This window comes from Trachemys scripta, chromosome 2 (assembly GCF_013100865.1).
Source record: "Trachemys scripta elegans isolate TJP31775 chromosome 2, CAS_Tse_1.0, whole genome shotgun sequence".
Taxonomy (NCBI): domain Eukaryota; kingdom Metazoa; phylum Chordata; order Testudines; family Emydidae; genus Trachemys; species Trachemys scripta.
In genome coordinates this window covers 145,031,061-145,044,722 of record NC_048299.1, presented here as the reverse complement: position 1 = coordinate 145,044,722, position 13,662 = coordinate 145,031,061, and the positions used below count along the sequence as shown (strand labels likewise).

General features: G+C 47.2%; 1 pseudogene; it reads left to right on the top strand.

The window, feature by feature from the left end:
* Window positions 1–12,258: 12,258 nt before the first annotated feature.
* On the top strand, window positions 12,259–12,419 carry LOC117873988 (annotated as a pseudogene).
* The last annotated feature ends 1,243 nt before the right edge of the window (window positions 12,420–13,662 follow it).

Genomic DNA, 13,662 nt, shown 5'->3' with positions numbered 1-13,662 from the left:
AGACTGCTATCTCCCTGGTCAATCAACTGAGAGATTAGTTAATGTACAGAGCTCTGCAACCTGTGATTATCGTAGGTGGGCATGCCAGGGAATAACATCTCAGCTCAGTATAACTCAGCTGGGCAAACGTCACATTTTTTTAAAAATAATTTCAATAGATATAATGACAGAACAAGGAGCAATGGTCTCAAGTTGCAGTGGGGGAGGTCTAAGTTGGATATTAGGAAACACTATTTCACTAGGAGGGTGGTGAAGCACTGGAATGGGTTCCCTAGGGAGGTGGTGGAATCTCCATCCTTACAGGTTTTTAAGGCCCGGCTTGACAAAGCCCTGGCTGGGATGATTTCGTTGGGGATTGGTCCTGCTTTGAGCAGGGGGTTGGACTAGGTGACCTTCTGAGGTCCCTTCCTACCCTAATCTTCTATGATTCTATAATGTTGAGGTTTATTTTTAAGCATCATTTTGATTTATATTGAGTTACTTTTTCACAGTTGTGGGAAGTTATGGGGAGTGTCAGAAAATGGTCTAACTAAGTAGAACCCAGGAGTCCTGACTCCATCCCTGGCTCCAGTCACTACCCTGCCCTGGTACCTAGCTTGGCCTTGCCCTGCCCGATTAAGTTTCGTTTTGAGTGTTCTCTTAGTAGTAAATGCCACGTGAGTTGCATCAGCTGCAACTGAGTCAGCCAGGTGAGAATATGAAAACAAAAGTAAAAATGGAAGCTGGAAAAGGACGTCCCCGATAGAAACGTAGGTTCCTGCCAGGAACGGGAGCTTACAGGGGAAATCTCAGAGCTGGAGAAATTCCAAAGAAGAAATGAAACACTCAGATCTCTCAGCTGGGAATTTCCCTGGGGGGCAAACTGGAGACTTCTCAGAACCAATGAAATACTTTCAAAGAGAGTGAGCTACCAAAGAGGAGAATAGGAATAGGAATAGGGCAGCATCCCTTCAAATAGCTTAGTAAATATAGTTATTTGGGACTCAGCCATGCCAGCATGGTTTCTCCATATTGCTGACTGCTGTGCAAGAGGAGAACCCACGATGGCTGTGTTGAGAGGGACACCCCCCGCCCCCAGTGCAGAGATGATTTGCTGGGGGCCTGGGAAAGAATCCCGCCTGCCTCTCTAGCAAGCAGATCATTTGCCACACTGTATCTAAATCAATAGCAACCCATCGACTTCAGCAGGAGCCGCGCTAGGTCCATCCGTAGCGGTTTCAGTTGTGAAGGCAGAAAGGCTGAGCTACTTTGTGGAAGATTACAGCTGATGGGACAGTGCTTGGAAGTCAGCGGTGCTGCACCATACGCTGCTCCGGTTCGAAGAGAGAACCGCAAGGGGCAGGTTTGCAAGCACTGGCACCTGCGACTGAGGCCAGATTTTCAGAAGGATGCTGAGCTCTTTTTTATGCATCCATCTCTACGTGCTGGTGAGAAGATACCAGGTGAGCAGCTCTGGAAATTACCATCCCACAAGATGTCTTTTAAAAGTTGCAGTGATCAATTTCATCCCCCTTTCCATCAGGCCTGATCGGCTGGGCCAACCGCCCAGATCTTATTCTATAAGCACAGGACAAAGCAAACATACGGAGGAGTAATTCAGCTAATACGATTCACGTACTCTCATCAATGTACTTGACAAACTGCAAACATTTTTTGCCAAAAACCATCTTTATGGCTGAAATTTTAGATTAAAAAAAAAAACAAATGGAATATTCTGGTTAAGAGTCTTAATTGTGTTGGTTTCGTTTTCAGGAGAAAGTTGGGGTTGTGTTTTCAAAAGCCAAAAATTCACCCCCAAATTTTGGTTTGTAAGAAAAAAAAACCCACATTTTTGCAGGAAGTTTTGAAAATGATTTTTTTTCCTAAATAACTGGCACTTTGCAGCCAGCTCTAACTGGAAGGGCCAATATCTCATGAGCCAATCTAGCTAGAACAATCTGCTCCACATCATTGAAGTGAGTTTCTACTCCCAATAATTCAAGACCAGGCAAGTGAAAAATACGGGCTATTCACCAGCCAGGCCAGGAGACTTCAAGTACCCTGAGTCCATTTTCCCCCACTTCCTATTCCTCTCTCTTGGATTTTCACTCCTCCTTTCATGCTATGCAGTCTAACGCCAATTCCCCAGCCTTTGGGATCTAAAAATGGTTGACTTTAAGCTGCAATAACCTTTGGCCTGCAATGTGACACGTTTTTCTCCACCACCTCCCTTTGACAATGGGACAGGAAAGGAGAAAGAAACAAAGAACATGAGTTGGCCTGGTTCCCACATGGAGGGGTCAACAAGGTGAGTGGAAGTAGCCTTCGGAAGCCTTCAGAGGTTCCCAGAGGTAGCTGGATTCTGGAGGTGCCTGGAACCATCTCTGCCTCAGAGGGATGTGAGTCTTCAGCATGTGGCACAATAGACAAACCAAGAGGCTCATGGGAAGGGCCAGGAAAAAGAACCTATTACCAAGAGCTCACCATCAGAATCCTGGTCCCTTCATTAGCTTCCAGCCAGGATGCTAGAGAACTACCGACAACTAGGGACATGAGGGTCTCGGGCTAGGGACTGATGGATGCTCACACGGAGTGGTTTGGGATGAAAGGCAGGACACCCTGCTGGAGATGGCTCCCCTAGAAGCTTTTCCAGCACAAAGGTGGCTTGTAAAGAGACGCTAGACAGAAACACAGACCCCTGCAAGCTGATGATCTGCCAGTGCCATCTAGCGGCTGGCATTTGCTGTAGCTGGTTGTGCCCCTACACTTCCCTGGGGCAGGTGGGGGAGAGAGAGAAAATACAGACTGTGATGCATCAGGGGAATTAATCAATTCCTGCCACTGTGGAGGGCAATGAAAATAATGAGGGGGCTGGGGCACATGACTTATGAGGAGAGGCTGAGGGAACTGGGCTTATTTAGTCTGCAGAAGAGAAGAGTGAGGAGGGATTTGATAGCAGCCTTCAACTACCTGAAGGGGGGTTCCAAAGAGGATGGAGCTTGGCTGTTCTCAGTGCTGGCAGATGACAGAACAAGAAGCAATGGTTTCAAGTTGCAGTGGGGGAGATCTAGGTTGGATATTAGGAAACATTATTTCACTAGGAGGGTGGTGAAGCACTGGAATGGATTGCCTAGGGAGGTGGTGGAATCTCCTTCCTTAGAGGTTTTTAAGGCCCAGCTTGACAAAGACCAGGCTGGAATGATTTAGTTGGGGATTGGTCCTGCTTTGAGCAGGGGGTTGGACTAGATGACTTCCTGAGGTCCCTTCCAACCCTGATATTCTATGATTCTATGATCCTATTCTCCACCTGTAGCACAGAATAGGTTCCTGTGGGCTGTAATCTGTTGGTTATCGGGTATAGCGTGCATTCTCTGGGAGTGGCTGGTGGCCTGTGATGTACAGGAGATCAGATTAGATGATCTGGTGGCCCCTTCTGGCCTTATAATTGTTGCATCACTCCTGGGATGTGGAGTAACGCGCTGTAAGTAACGTGTCAGGCCTGTTGAAATCTACCCTGTGGTCAGCTGGGAAGTTGGCCTGACAACATCACAAGGTTCTGGGAAATGCTCTTATGTTACCAACCATTTTCTGATATCACACACACCCCCCTCTTCTATTCCAATTTCCTTAAACCTGTGCTACCTCATACTAAAGAAATCACTACAGCATTCTACAGTAAGAGAGACCGTTGTCCCTCCCTCAAGCCCTGAGCGGCTTTAACAGCCTCTCCCTCACCCATGATCCCATTGCAGGAGTCCTACAAGCATGACCACCGTCAGGGCAGCAAAGGAGCTAGCCATGCTGGGAATGGGAGTGGTGCTCCGTAGGTTGTGCACAGAGGACTGGACCATCTGAACTAGCTCATCTTTGACTCAGGCACAAAAAGTTCCTGGGCTCCTTTCACCAACGCCAGTGGGAGCTGTGGCCAGGGCTGGCTGGAAAACAATTCTGTGGCGCAAAAAATGTTGAGATTTTGAAACGCGTTTTTGTTGCGATGCGGAACGAAACAGCAACCTTTCAACATTTTTTGTGAGAAGCAGGAGAGCTAACCCACCCCAGAATAACCAGCAATCCAGCGGTTAGGGCACTCACCCGGGACCGGGGAGACCTAAGTTCAAGTCCCTGTGGGTACTGGCAATTCTGGGGTGGGTGTCTCCTCTCCATTCCATCCTAGACCCGAAAAAAAGTTTTCATCAAAACCAATGTGTGTCTGCAAAACATTTCAGGTGCAATGAAACAGCATTTTTCGACAGAAATGTTGTCAACGTTTTTTGACCAGGTCTAATTCTGGGCGTGCCCCCACATATTTGCAAATCAAGTCAGGGGCTGTCGGGCTTGGACCTTTTCTATCAACAGATCCTTTGTCTATGCCCATTTAGGTGTCACCCACGAGGCCCCGTTTTGCAAGTTGCAATGCAACCACGGGGCTCGGGGAGTTGCATCTGTCTACTGTGCATGAGAAGGGAAGGCACAGCCCCAGAAGTTCCCAGTCTAAAGGGTATTCGTGCCCGTTATACAATAGCACTTCTTCTTCCAATGGATGGGCATGGTAAGTGTGAGAGCCAAAGCTTACATCCAGTGGTGTGAATGGCAAGGACACGACCTAGTCCTGCCCCTGGGCAGCAGCCACATCTTTCGCACCCTGCATTTGGAAAGTGCTTCAACTGAAACAAAAGGAAAACAGCAAAGAAAAGGCAGATGTCTCAAACCCAAGGACACTGCTCCAAAAGGGAAGAAGGAGTGTGTTCCATATCACTGTCGACAGAGATCTCTTCTCCTGTTCTGGCATCTAATTAGGGGCCAGATCTTCATAAGCTGCTTTCTCCTATCCCACTCTCAGGAACTCCTGCCCTGCACCCTCATGAACCTCGAACCAGCAGAAAAGAGAATTATTGGCAGCTAGAGCTATCCAAATGTCCAATGAACACAGAGGGATGAGTTCTTGCAAGAGTGGTGCCTAAATGCAAGGCTTATAGGTGCTACCACATGTAATAGAAAGAAAGAAAGAAAGAAAGAAAGAAAGAAAGAAAGAAAGAAAGAAAGTTACTGCTTTCCCTATTTCTCCTCTTGATGGAGAGACATGTTTCAGATCACTTTGTTTCCAGACTGACCAAATTTCTATTCTCTCGAGCTCCCTTTGCATTATTTCTCTGCAGCTCCTCCTCATTAAGGATCAGTGATGCCAGTGCACCATATAGAGAAGAACCTCAGAGTTATGAACACCAGAGTTATGAACCAACCAGTCAGCCACATACCTCATATGGAACCGGAAGTACGCAATCAGGCAGCAGCAGAGGCAAAAAAAAAAAAAAAAAAAAAAAGCATATACAGTACAGTACTGTGTTAAATGTAAACCACTAAAAAATAAAGGGAAAGTTTGAAAAAAAAAAGATTTGCAAGGTAAGGAAACTGTTTCTGTGCTTGTTTAATTTAAATTAAGATGGTTAAAAGTAGCATTTTTCTTCTGCATAGTAAAGTTTCAAAGCTGTACTAAGTTAATGTTCAGTTGTAAACTTTTGAAAGAACCACCAGAACATTTTGTTCACAGTTATGAACATTTCAGAGTTACGAACAACCTCCATTCCTGACATGTTTGTTACTCTGAGGTTTTACTGTATTCCTCCTTCTAGATCACTAATGAAGATAAGACTTCCAGGTATTATTTGAATAAAAGGAATTTGCTTTCTTCACCGAAGAACACCCTGATATTTGTTTCCCCACTGTGGGAAATTCCTTTTTTTTTTTTTTAATTATAACTCCTGGCAGCTTGTTTGAGTTGAACTCTTCAACTGTCTAGCTTTTTCCCAAAGCTAAGTGTGTTATTAAGGCGTGCCTGGCATTTTGTGCTCTCTGCTTTAAGTTTTATGGCAATGCCCATTTTCTATAATTAGTGTGATTGCTGCAAGGAGTGTGGTATCTCCTGTCACTAGAACAGGTGTAGACAGTATGCGGAAGTAGCATATGATTGGCCTGCCCTGAAGTAGAGCAACTAAGCGTCATCCAATTGTTTAGAGGCTTTTTCAGCCCTTCTAGGAGAACTGGGCAAGTTTCGTGTAAATGGATGACATGCTCAGGATACTGAGTGGACAGAGAGCTTAGCAGCTTCTCTAGCACTTCTCCAAGCCATCTGCAAACCTATTGGCCTCAGAACTAGAACTGGATGAAATTTTTCGGAGGAATAATTTATTTGCCAAAAAAAAATCACTGAGCTCTTCTCACAGGTTCCCTTTGAACCAGGGAAATTTTATTGTTCCCATTTTATAACATTGGGGAGTGACAAATGCGGGTGGGGGGAGAGGGGTTGGACTAAATGATCTCCTGAGGTCCCTTCCAACCCTGATATTCTATGATTCTATGAAAGCTAGTGGCCTGGGTTTCAGAGCAGCTCTTAAATAATTGGACACTGGTTCACCTCAGACTCCAATGGGAGATTCCTCTGTGCTTCAGTCAGCAACACCACTTCCTGCAATAACCGGGGATACCTTTAGAAGCCTCCCATCCAAGTATGGACCACAGATGCATGGCTAAAAACCACAGATTGAGTGTATCTGTCTGATAAATATTACTCACATGAGAGCACATCCTGGGAGAAAAACAAAGAGGCTGACAGCATTTAAAGGAATAGGGAAACCAGTATCTGGTCATAAGTAAAAAGAAAAATGTTGTCCATCATGGTGACGTCAAGTTTAGAACTTAGAACTTGTTAGACACCTCCATTTGGTTCCCAGGATTGACCTCTCCTTCCCTGTGCTGTTACTGCTGCCCCTAACCATATCGGAGCCAGGTGCCCATGACTGCATGCACAGGACTGCAGCGCCTAACTTATGTAGACAGTTGTGTGCCCAAGTATCCAGAGGTGTGTGCAAGAACTAGGGGTGCAATTGGTGCACTCAATAATGAGAGCCGGGCTCAGGAAACTGAGAGCCTCACAGCTGGCAGCATGCAAGGAACCACCCACCACTGAAACAAGCAGATAAAAAGCCGGATTCTGCTCTCACCCTAATAAGAATCAGGGTAGTTACTCAATGAAACCATACCAAAGCACTGACAGCCCAAGGATGTGCATTGCGAGCTAAATGCCCTTCTAGCAGTGTCGACAAGGTTAAATATTATAACAAGGCTTATAATACTTGATGTCATCTTAAAGCCCCGGCTACAGCGGTCATGTTACCATGTGACAATCTCAGCACAATTCTAGCCTTCATCATTGCAGAGGAAAACTGGAAAATCTGATCCGAGTGTCACAGGCCAGAGGAGACCACCAGATCATCCGGTCCGACCTCCTGTAAAACAAAAGGACCTGGGGGTTACAGTGGACGAGAAGCTGGATATGACACAGTGTGCCCTTGTTGCCAAGAAGGCTAACGGCATTTTGGGCTGTATAAGTAGGGGTATTGCCAGCAGATCGAGAGATGTGATCATTCCCCTCTATTCGACATTGGTGAGGCCTCATCTGGAGCACTGTGTCCGGTTTTGGGCCCCACACTACAAGAAGGATGTGGAAAATTTGGAAAGAGTCCAGCGGAGGTCAACAAAAATGATTAGGGGGCTGGAGCACATGACTTATGAGGAGAGGCTGAGGGGACTGGGATTGTTTAGTCTGCAGAAGAGAAGAGTGAGAGGGGATTTGATAGCTGCTTTCAACTACCTGAAAGGGGGTTCCAAAGAGGATGGCGCTCGGCTGTTCTCAGTGGTGGCAGATGACAGAACAAGGAGCAATGGTCTCAAGTTGCAGTGGGGGAGGTTTAGGTTGGATATTAGGAAAAACTTTTTTGCTAGGAGGGTGGTGAAGCACTGGAATGGGTTACCTAGGCAGGTGGTTTTTAAGGTCAGGCTTGACAAAGCCCTGGCTGGGATGATTTAGTTGGGGATTGTGTCCTGCTTTGAGCAGGCAGTTGGACTAGATGACCCCCCATAGGGTGACCAGATGAGAGACGTGAAATATTGGGATGCGGGGGGTGGGGGGGAGAGCAAAAAAAAAAAAAAAACAAGAGCCGCCGGAGCACAGGAAAAATTGGTGGGGGCTGAGCACCCACCAGCAGCTCCACGCCCCGCCCCCCCACATCAGCTCACATCCGCTCCGCCTCCTGCCGCATCCTGCTTCTCCCCCCTCCCTCCAGCACTTGTGCCGCCATACAGCTGATTAGTGCAAGCCTGGGAGAGAGGGGGGAGGAATGCAGCATGCTTGGGGAAGAAGCGGGGCCAGGGCAGGGATTTGGGGAGGGATCCAATGGGGCAGTGAGGGGGCGGGGCTGGGGGCGGGACAAGGGCGGGCATTTGGGGGGATCCAATGGGGGAGGAAGAGGGTGGAGTCAGGGTGGGGCCGGGGCGGAGTTGGGGCTGGGGGGGCACGAACCCCCTCTGCCTGTTCGCTGGAGGGCAAAATATCGGGATAATTCGTGTCCCGACTGAACATCGATCGGGACGCAGGACAAACAAGTAAACATCGGGACAGTCCCGATAAAATCGGGACATCTGGTCACCCTACCCCCTGAGGTCCCTTCCAACCCTGATATTCTATGATTCTAAAGGCCTCCAACCCCACCCAGCAGCTGCACACTAAACCCACCAACCAAAATGAGACCAAAGTATTACAGCCTTCAGAAGACTAGACTATTCTGTGCCACCAGTGCACCAGTGCCCAAATGCACCCTCAAGTTTAAAAACTAGAAGACACATGAAAAATTCTTCTTCATCTCTGAATTTGGGGGTGCTGATTCAGTTTTGGAATCTGGGAGCTGGGAATACCCCTTCAAAGCTCTGAAGGGCAAGCCACTCAACATGTGAGCCGTCCTAAGTTTTTGCACAGGATTATGCAAAAGTCTGCAACTATTCTGTAGTTTCAGGACTTCGCGCCCAGTCCTCTCACCAATTTCAAATTTGCCATCACGTTTGAAAATCTGCTGGGGTCTCTGCAAGAATTGTGTTTTCACTTCAAGGGAAAAAACAAGCAGACAACCCACCCCCACTCACAAATTATAAGAATGGAACCACATTAATAAAAAACAGATTTTTGTTAGGAAATGAATATAGCCGCAATCAGTTGTGTGCCAGAAGTCCGTTCTCCTCTGTTTTAATGTGTAAATTCAAAGGTCCTTCGATGGGGAGTTACACGCACCCTGCCAAGTTCTGAGCTCACTTACATTGGTGCAACTCCTGATTGATTTGTGTCAGTCAATGAATTCACATTGGTATAACTGAGATCAGAATCTGGATCATGAAGAGCAGAGCGATTCCCCACTCCCCCTAGCTTTAGAGATATTATATATATTATATGAGAGTGCCAAATTCTGCTCCTATTTAGAATGAAGTAAATCAAGGGTAGCCAAGGAAGCCACTCCAGCGTCATACAGCTGTAACAAAGAGCAGAATTTGGCCCAGTATTGAAAGTAACTCTGAACACTTCTCTACAGAAGAAGCATCAGGATACCGAGTTGTGAAGTTAACTCTAGGGTGGAAGCAATTGTTTTTAGGTTACTACATTCGCTGCAGTTGGGAAAAGCTGGGGTTGGGTCAGATCTGGCGAGTTCACCACACACTCGGTGTGCAGGGCAGGGCTCTGTTTTCTTTGTCACGCCATGGTATTCACCCAGCCCTGGGTAAACACTTTGCTAGAACCTTTGGAAAGAACTCATCATTATTCCTCTAGCATATTGCATTTGCCTCGCCATCAAATCTGGCTTTACAGACGCTTCCAAGCTCAAGAGCTTAAGCTCACCATTTCGTAGAGGGCTTCACATTTTCATGGCTCCGAGCAAGGCATAGAAAACACACTGGGCCAGACCATCAGCTGGTTGAAGTCTCTCTAGCTCTGGACCTTTATCAGGCAAAACCAACAGAAAATGTCGGCTTCCAGCTTTTTTTGCCTATAAGGTCATTTCTCAGCTCAGTTCAGGCACCACACAGGAGCTAAGCAGATATTATTAGTGCATAGGACCCAGTTGGAAATTAACAGCACAGTTCTTAAATACTAACTTACAACAAATCAATGGAAATGCCCAGCCCCATTACAAGAGGTTTCTCTCCTTTGAAATATTTCTTGCCTCGAACAGGCCAGATCCACATTACCGATGACCCAAAGGTGACTTAAAACAACTTTAAAGGCCCAGCTGGCAATTCCCTCCTGCATCGGAGAATTATGGGATGGTACAAAGTTGGATCTACACCATCCACTGCTAGTGCCCACCCAGTGCAGGGGCATGGTCAGAGTCCACCCCACAATGCTTACCAAGTCACCTAGGGGACTGTGTTAGCCAGCAGTGAGAGCTTAGCGCAGTCTCAGGTCTGCTCCAGAGTCTGCTAAGGGTTGCACCATCCCAACGAATGAGGGGTGGAAAAGTGGCATGTTGCCAGGAACAAATAAACCACTAGAGAGGCATTTAACAAGTGGCCGGGGCCAAAAGGACACATTTTTTTTGCTTGGAACAAATCCCAGGATCTCTTCTGGCTTTGCATTTTCCCACTCTACGTGGGTTTTCTACTCTACTTATAGTGTGCTCACCGCTTTTTGTTCACCTTTCCTTTCAGTCTTGAATCCCATTAGTGCTCAGCTCCATTCAGGTCTTTTCTATCACAGAACCTGGCCATATTTCATGTTTTGCCCAGATACCCTTAACTGCTGATGCTTGGGGTTATTAATGCCAGAGGCTGGCAAGTCCTTATTAAAAAGCAGGTGCAGCTGCCAAGGGATAAAGGGACATTTCCAATGTTTGCACCCCAGAAATGCATGGATCTCCATAGTGCCCCCTTCCCAGGAGTGAGCAGGGGAAGGCAGGTCAATATTTGCTGCAGGTGCTGGGATCACGCAGGCACACATGAAGAATTGGGAGAGGGGTCTCCGGTTTGTGGCTCGGGCTCTCACTTGGGGCAGGGGACCACGTTATGCTAGTGTCAGAGCAGAATGCCATTGAGGAAACAGTTCTGTGGGGTAACAAGTTGCCCGATGACCAGTTACTTTGCTTACCGTGGCCATTCTTTAAAACAAAAGGTTGGCTGTTCCATGGGGTACATAGGCACCAATTCACAAAAGCACCAACTTTAAGCATGGGCCTAAATCCCATTGAGGAGATGGCACTTATGCTGGAAAAGCCCTTCTTTTTGCAAGTACGGGCATCCTCTGTAAAGCTGCCAGTGGCAGTGCCAATCATCCAGCCACCATGCAGCCCTCTGTATTCTATACGTCCAGGGCCAGTTCTGATCTCACATACCCTGCGGTGACTCCCTTAGGTCAGATGCTGCTCACAGATGCACCCATGTAAATCCAGAGTGACCTCATTGACTTCAACAGAGTTACTCCCGGATTACTCCAGCGTAACTGCCATCAGAACGTGGCCCTGCCGACACGCCCCATTTACACTGCTGTAGGTGAAGAGAGTTGGGCCTGTTCTCTTGGGAATCCCATTTGAAATGAAGCAAGACCAGATTTCGGGCCCATTTCGTTGGTACAAAGGCAAGACAGGATCAGAACCCCAGATCTAAACCACCCCCAACTTCTGGAGCTGAGGTTGCAGAAAAGTTGCAGAGCTGGCAAAGAAGAGAGCTCAAATGGAGTCCAGATAACCCAAGCTATGGCACATTCCCACAGGCTGCTGCCAGCCAGAGCACTGGGCGAGACTGGATGGGAATCGCTAAGCAGCTCGGGTGTTGTGCATTTACTCTGCACATGGTGTATTTATAGAATGATGACAGATGGCTGTAGGTTGGCATTGCCCTCTTTCCTTACATAATGCCGCTGCACTGCAGAGTGCATGCTTCAGAGTGATCCTTCGTCAGATTACGCTCTGTGGTGCTGAGAGTTCACCAGGAAAGCACCAAATTTGAAAACGGGGGTTCTTTCCATCTGCTCACGAAAGGCAACACAGGAACCCAACTGCTGCACTGCTTGTGCTCATTTGAATGCAAGTACATGGGGCCTAACCACTTCCCTCTGAAAGCAGTTTCATCCAGACATTCAGCTACGACAGATAACAAATTTCTGCCAAACGTAAGGTTGGGGTAATTGGAGAGGGGCATGTTTGAGGTTCAGTTTTTAGTCCGGCTCAGAGACCAGGGGACAGATCATCAGGTGATGTAAATCAGCATGTCCCCATTGACTGGGCTGCAGCTCTGGGCATCCGGCCCCATATTTAAACACAAAAATGAGCAGCCATTGGGATTAGAATGGACTAGATCCTAACAGAACCTATCCATCTTTCTCTCAGACAGTGCAAGATTGCACCTTTGGGTAAAGAGCAAGAGATGACAACTAACAAGATGCAGGAACGGCCTGGGCAGAGCTGGATCCCAAATAATCATGTTTCCTCTACACAAAGAAAATGTCCTTTATTTGAGAACTCTATATTAAATTGATTTTTGAAACAGGGGGCTGGAGTAGGAGCTTGCTCTGTCCACCCCATGCATTGACTTGGTATTGCAGTGTCTCCAGGAACGGTGCATCTCCTTTTGGGGAAGACTCTTCTGTTTAAAAAAACAGAAAGCGTTTCCCTGTGAAGATGCTGGTTTGGTAATGATTATTAACATGATCCAGCCAGCATGATGTATATAGCTGGCTTGGACTAGTTTCTGGTGGCATCCAGAACACGGAACATGGTAAGTGGTGAGTGCCACTAAGGAACTCAAACTATTTAAAGAGATACTACTCTATTCATATATACGACCACGCTAAATTGTGTGTGTCCTCGTGTCTACTCTTGCATGTCTTAGCAGTGGGGTTTCCAAGTGCTTGGCATTCTGCTCTGTGACCTTGCAGATCTCACTGTCAAGAATATGTTGAGTTCAGTTTTCATTATCCTTTGCTCCCTTTCATCCCCTAGCTTCTAGATACGCTCACTTGTACCACTCTAAAACAATCCCTCTAATGCCATCCTTGGTCTTAACTTAAGCGCTTTGCTGGAGCAGGGCTTAAGATCATGTTTGACTTCAATGGAATTACCCACATGCTTAAAGTGAAGCAAGTGCTTAAGCACTTTGCTGCATCAGGGTCTTACTAGTTTGGATTAGTCTCCTCAACCCAGCTCTAGGGCTAAGAGGGCTTTGAGAACCCTGAGGTTATGTCTTGTGTTCCTAAAAGCTCATGATTCAGGGGTTCAGCTGGCCACTGGAAGGGGTCAGGAAAGTATCCCCCCCCTCCAATGTATGCTGTTTTTGTTCCCCATCTCCTTCCTCTGAAGCATCAGGGATGGCCACGACTGGAGATGGGACACTGGATGGGGTGGGCCAAAGCTCTGAGGTGGTACCGAGCATTCTTTCTCTGAGGTGCTTGGCTGGCTGGTTCTCGCTCACATGCTCAGGGTCTAACTGATCGCCATGTGTGGGGTTGGGAAGGACTTGTCCCCCAGGCAGTGACCTTGAGTTTTTTTCTTTAATCTTCCTCTGCTGGGTGTGGGTCACTTGCCAGGATTCACAATCACTTCCTTGCCATTGCAGGGTCCTCGAGCGCTGGGGCACCTCAGTCTCTCCTACTCTCTGCCTGTGGCACATAATTCTCTAGTCTCCTGTGGGCTGTAATAATTTGGTCTCATTGCAGATATTGGGTTAGTGAGCAGGTGCTGGGTGGCGTCAATGGCCTGTGACAGATAGGAGGTCAGAATAGATAATATAGAGGTCCCTTTTGGACTTAAACTCTATGACTCCAAGAGTGCAAAGCATTGTTTGACCTCCAAGGGCTTATTCTGCTCCTCCTTC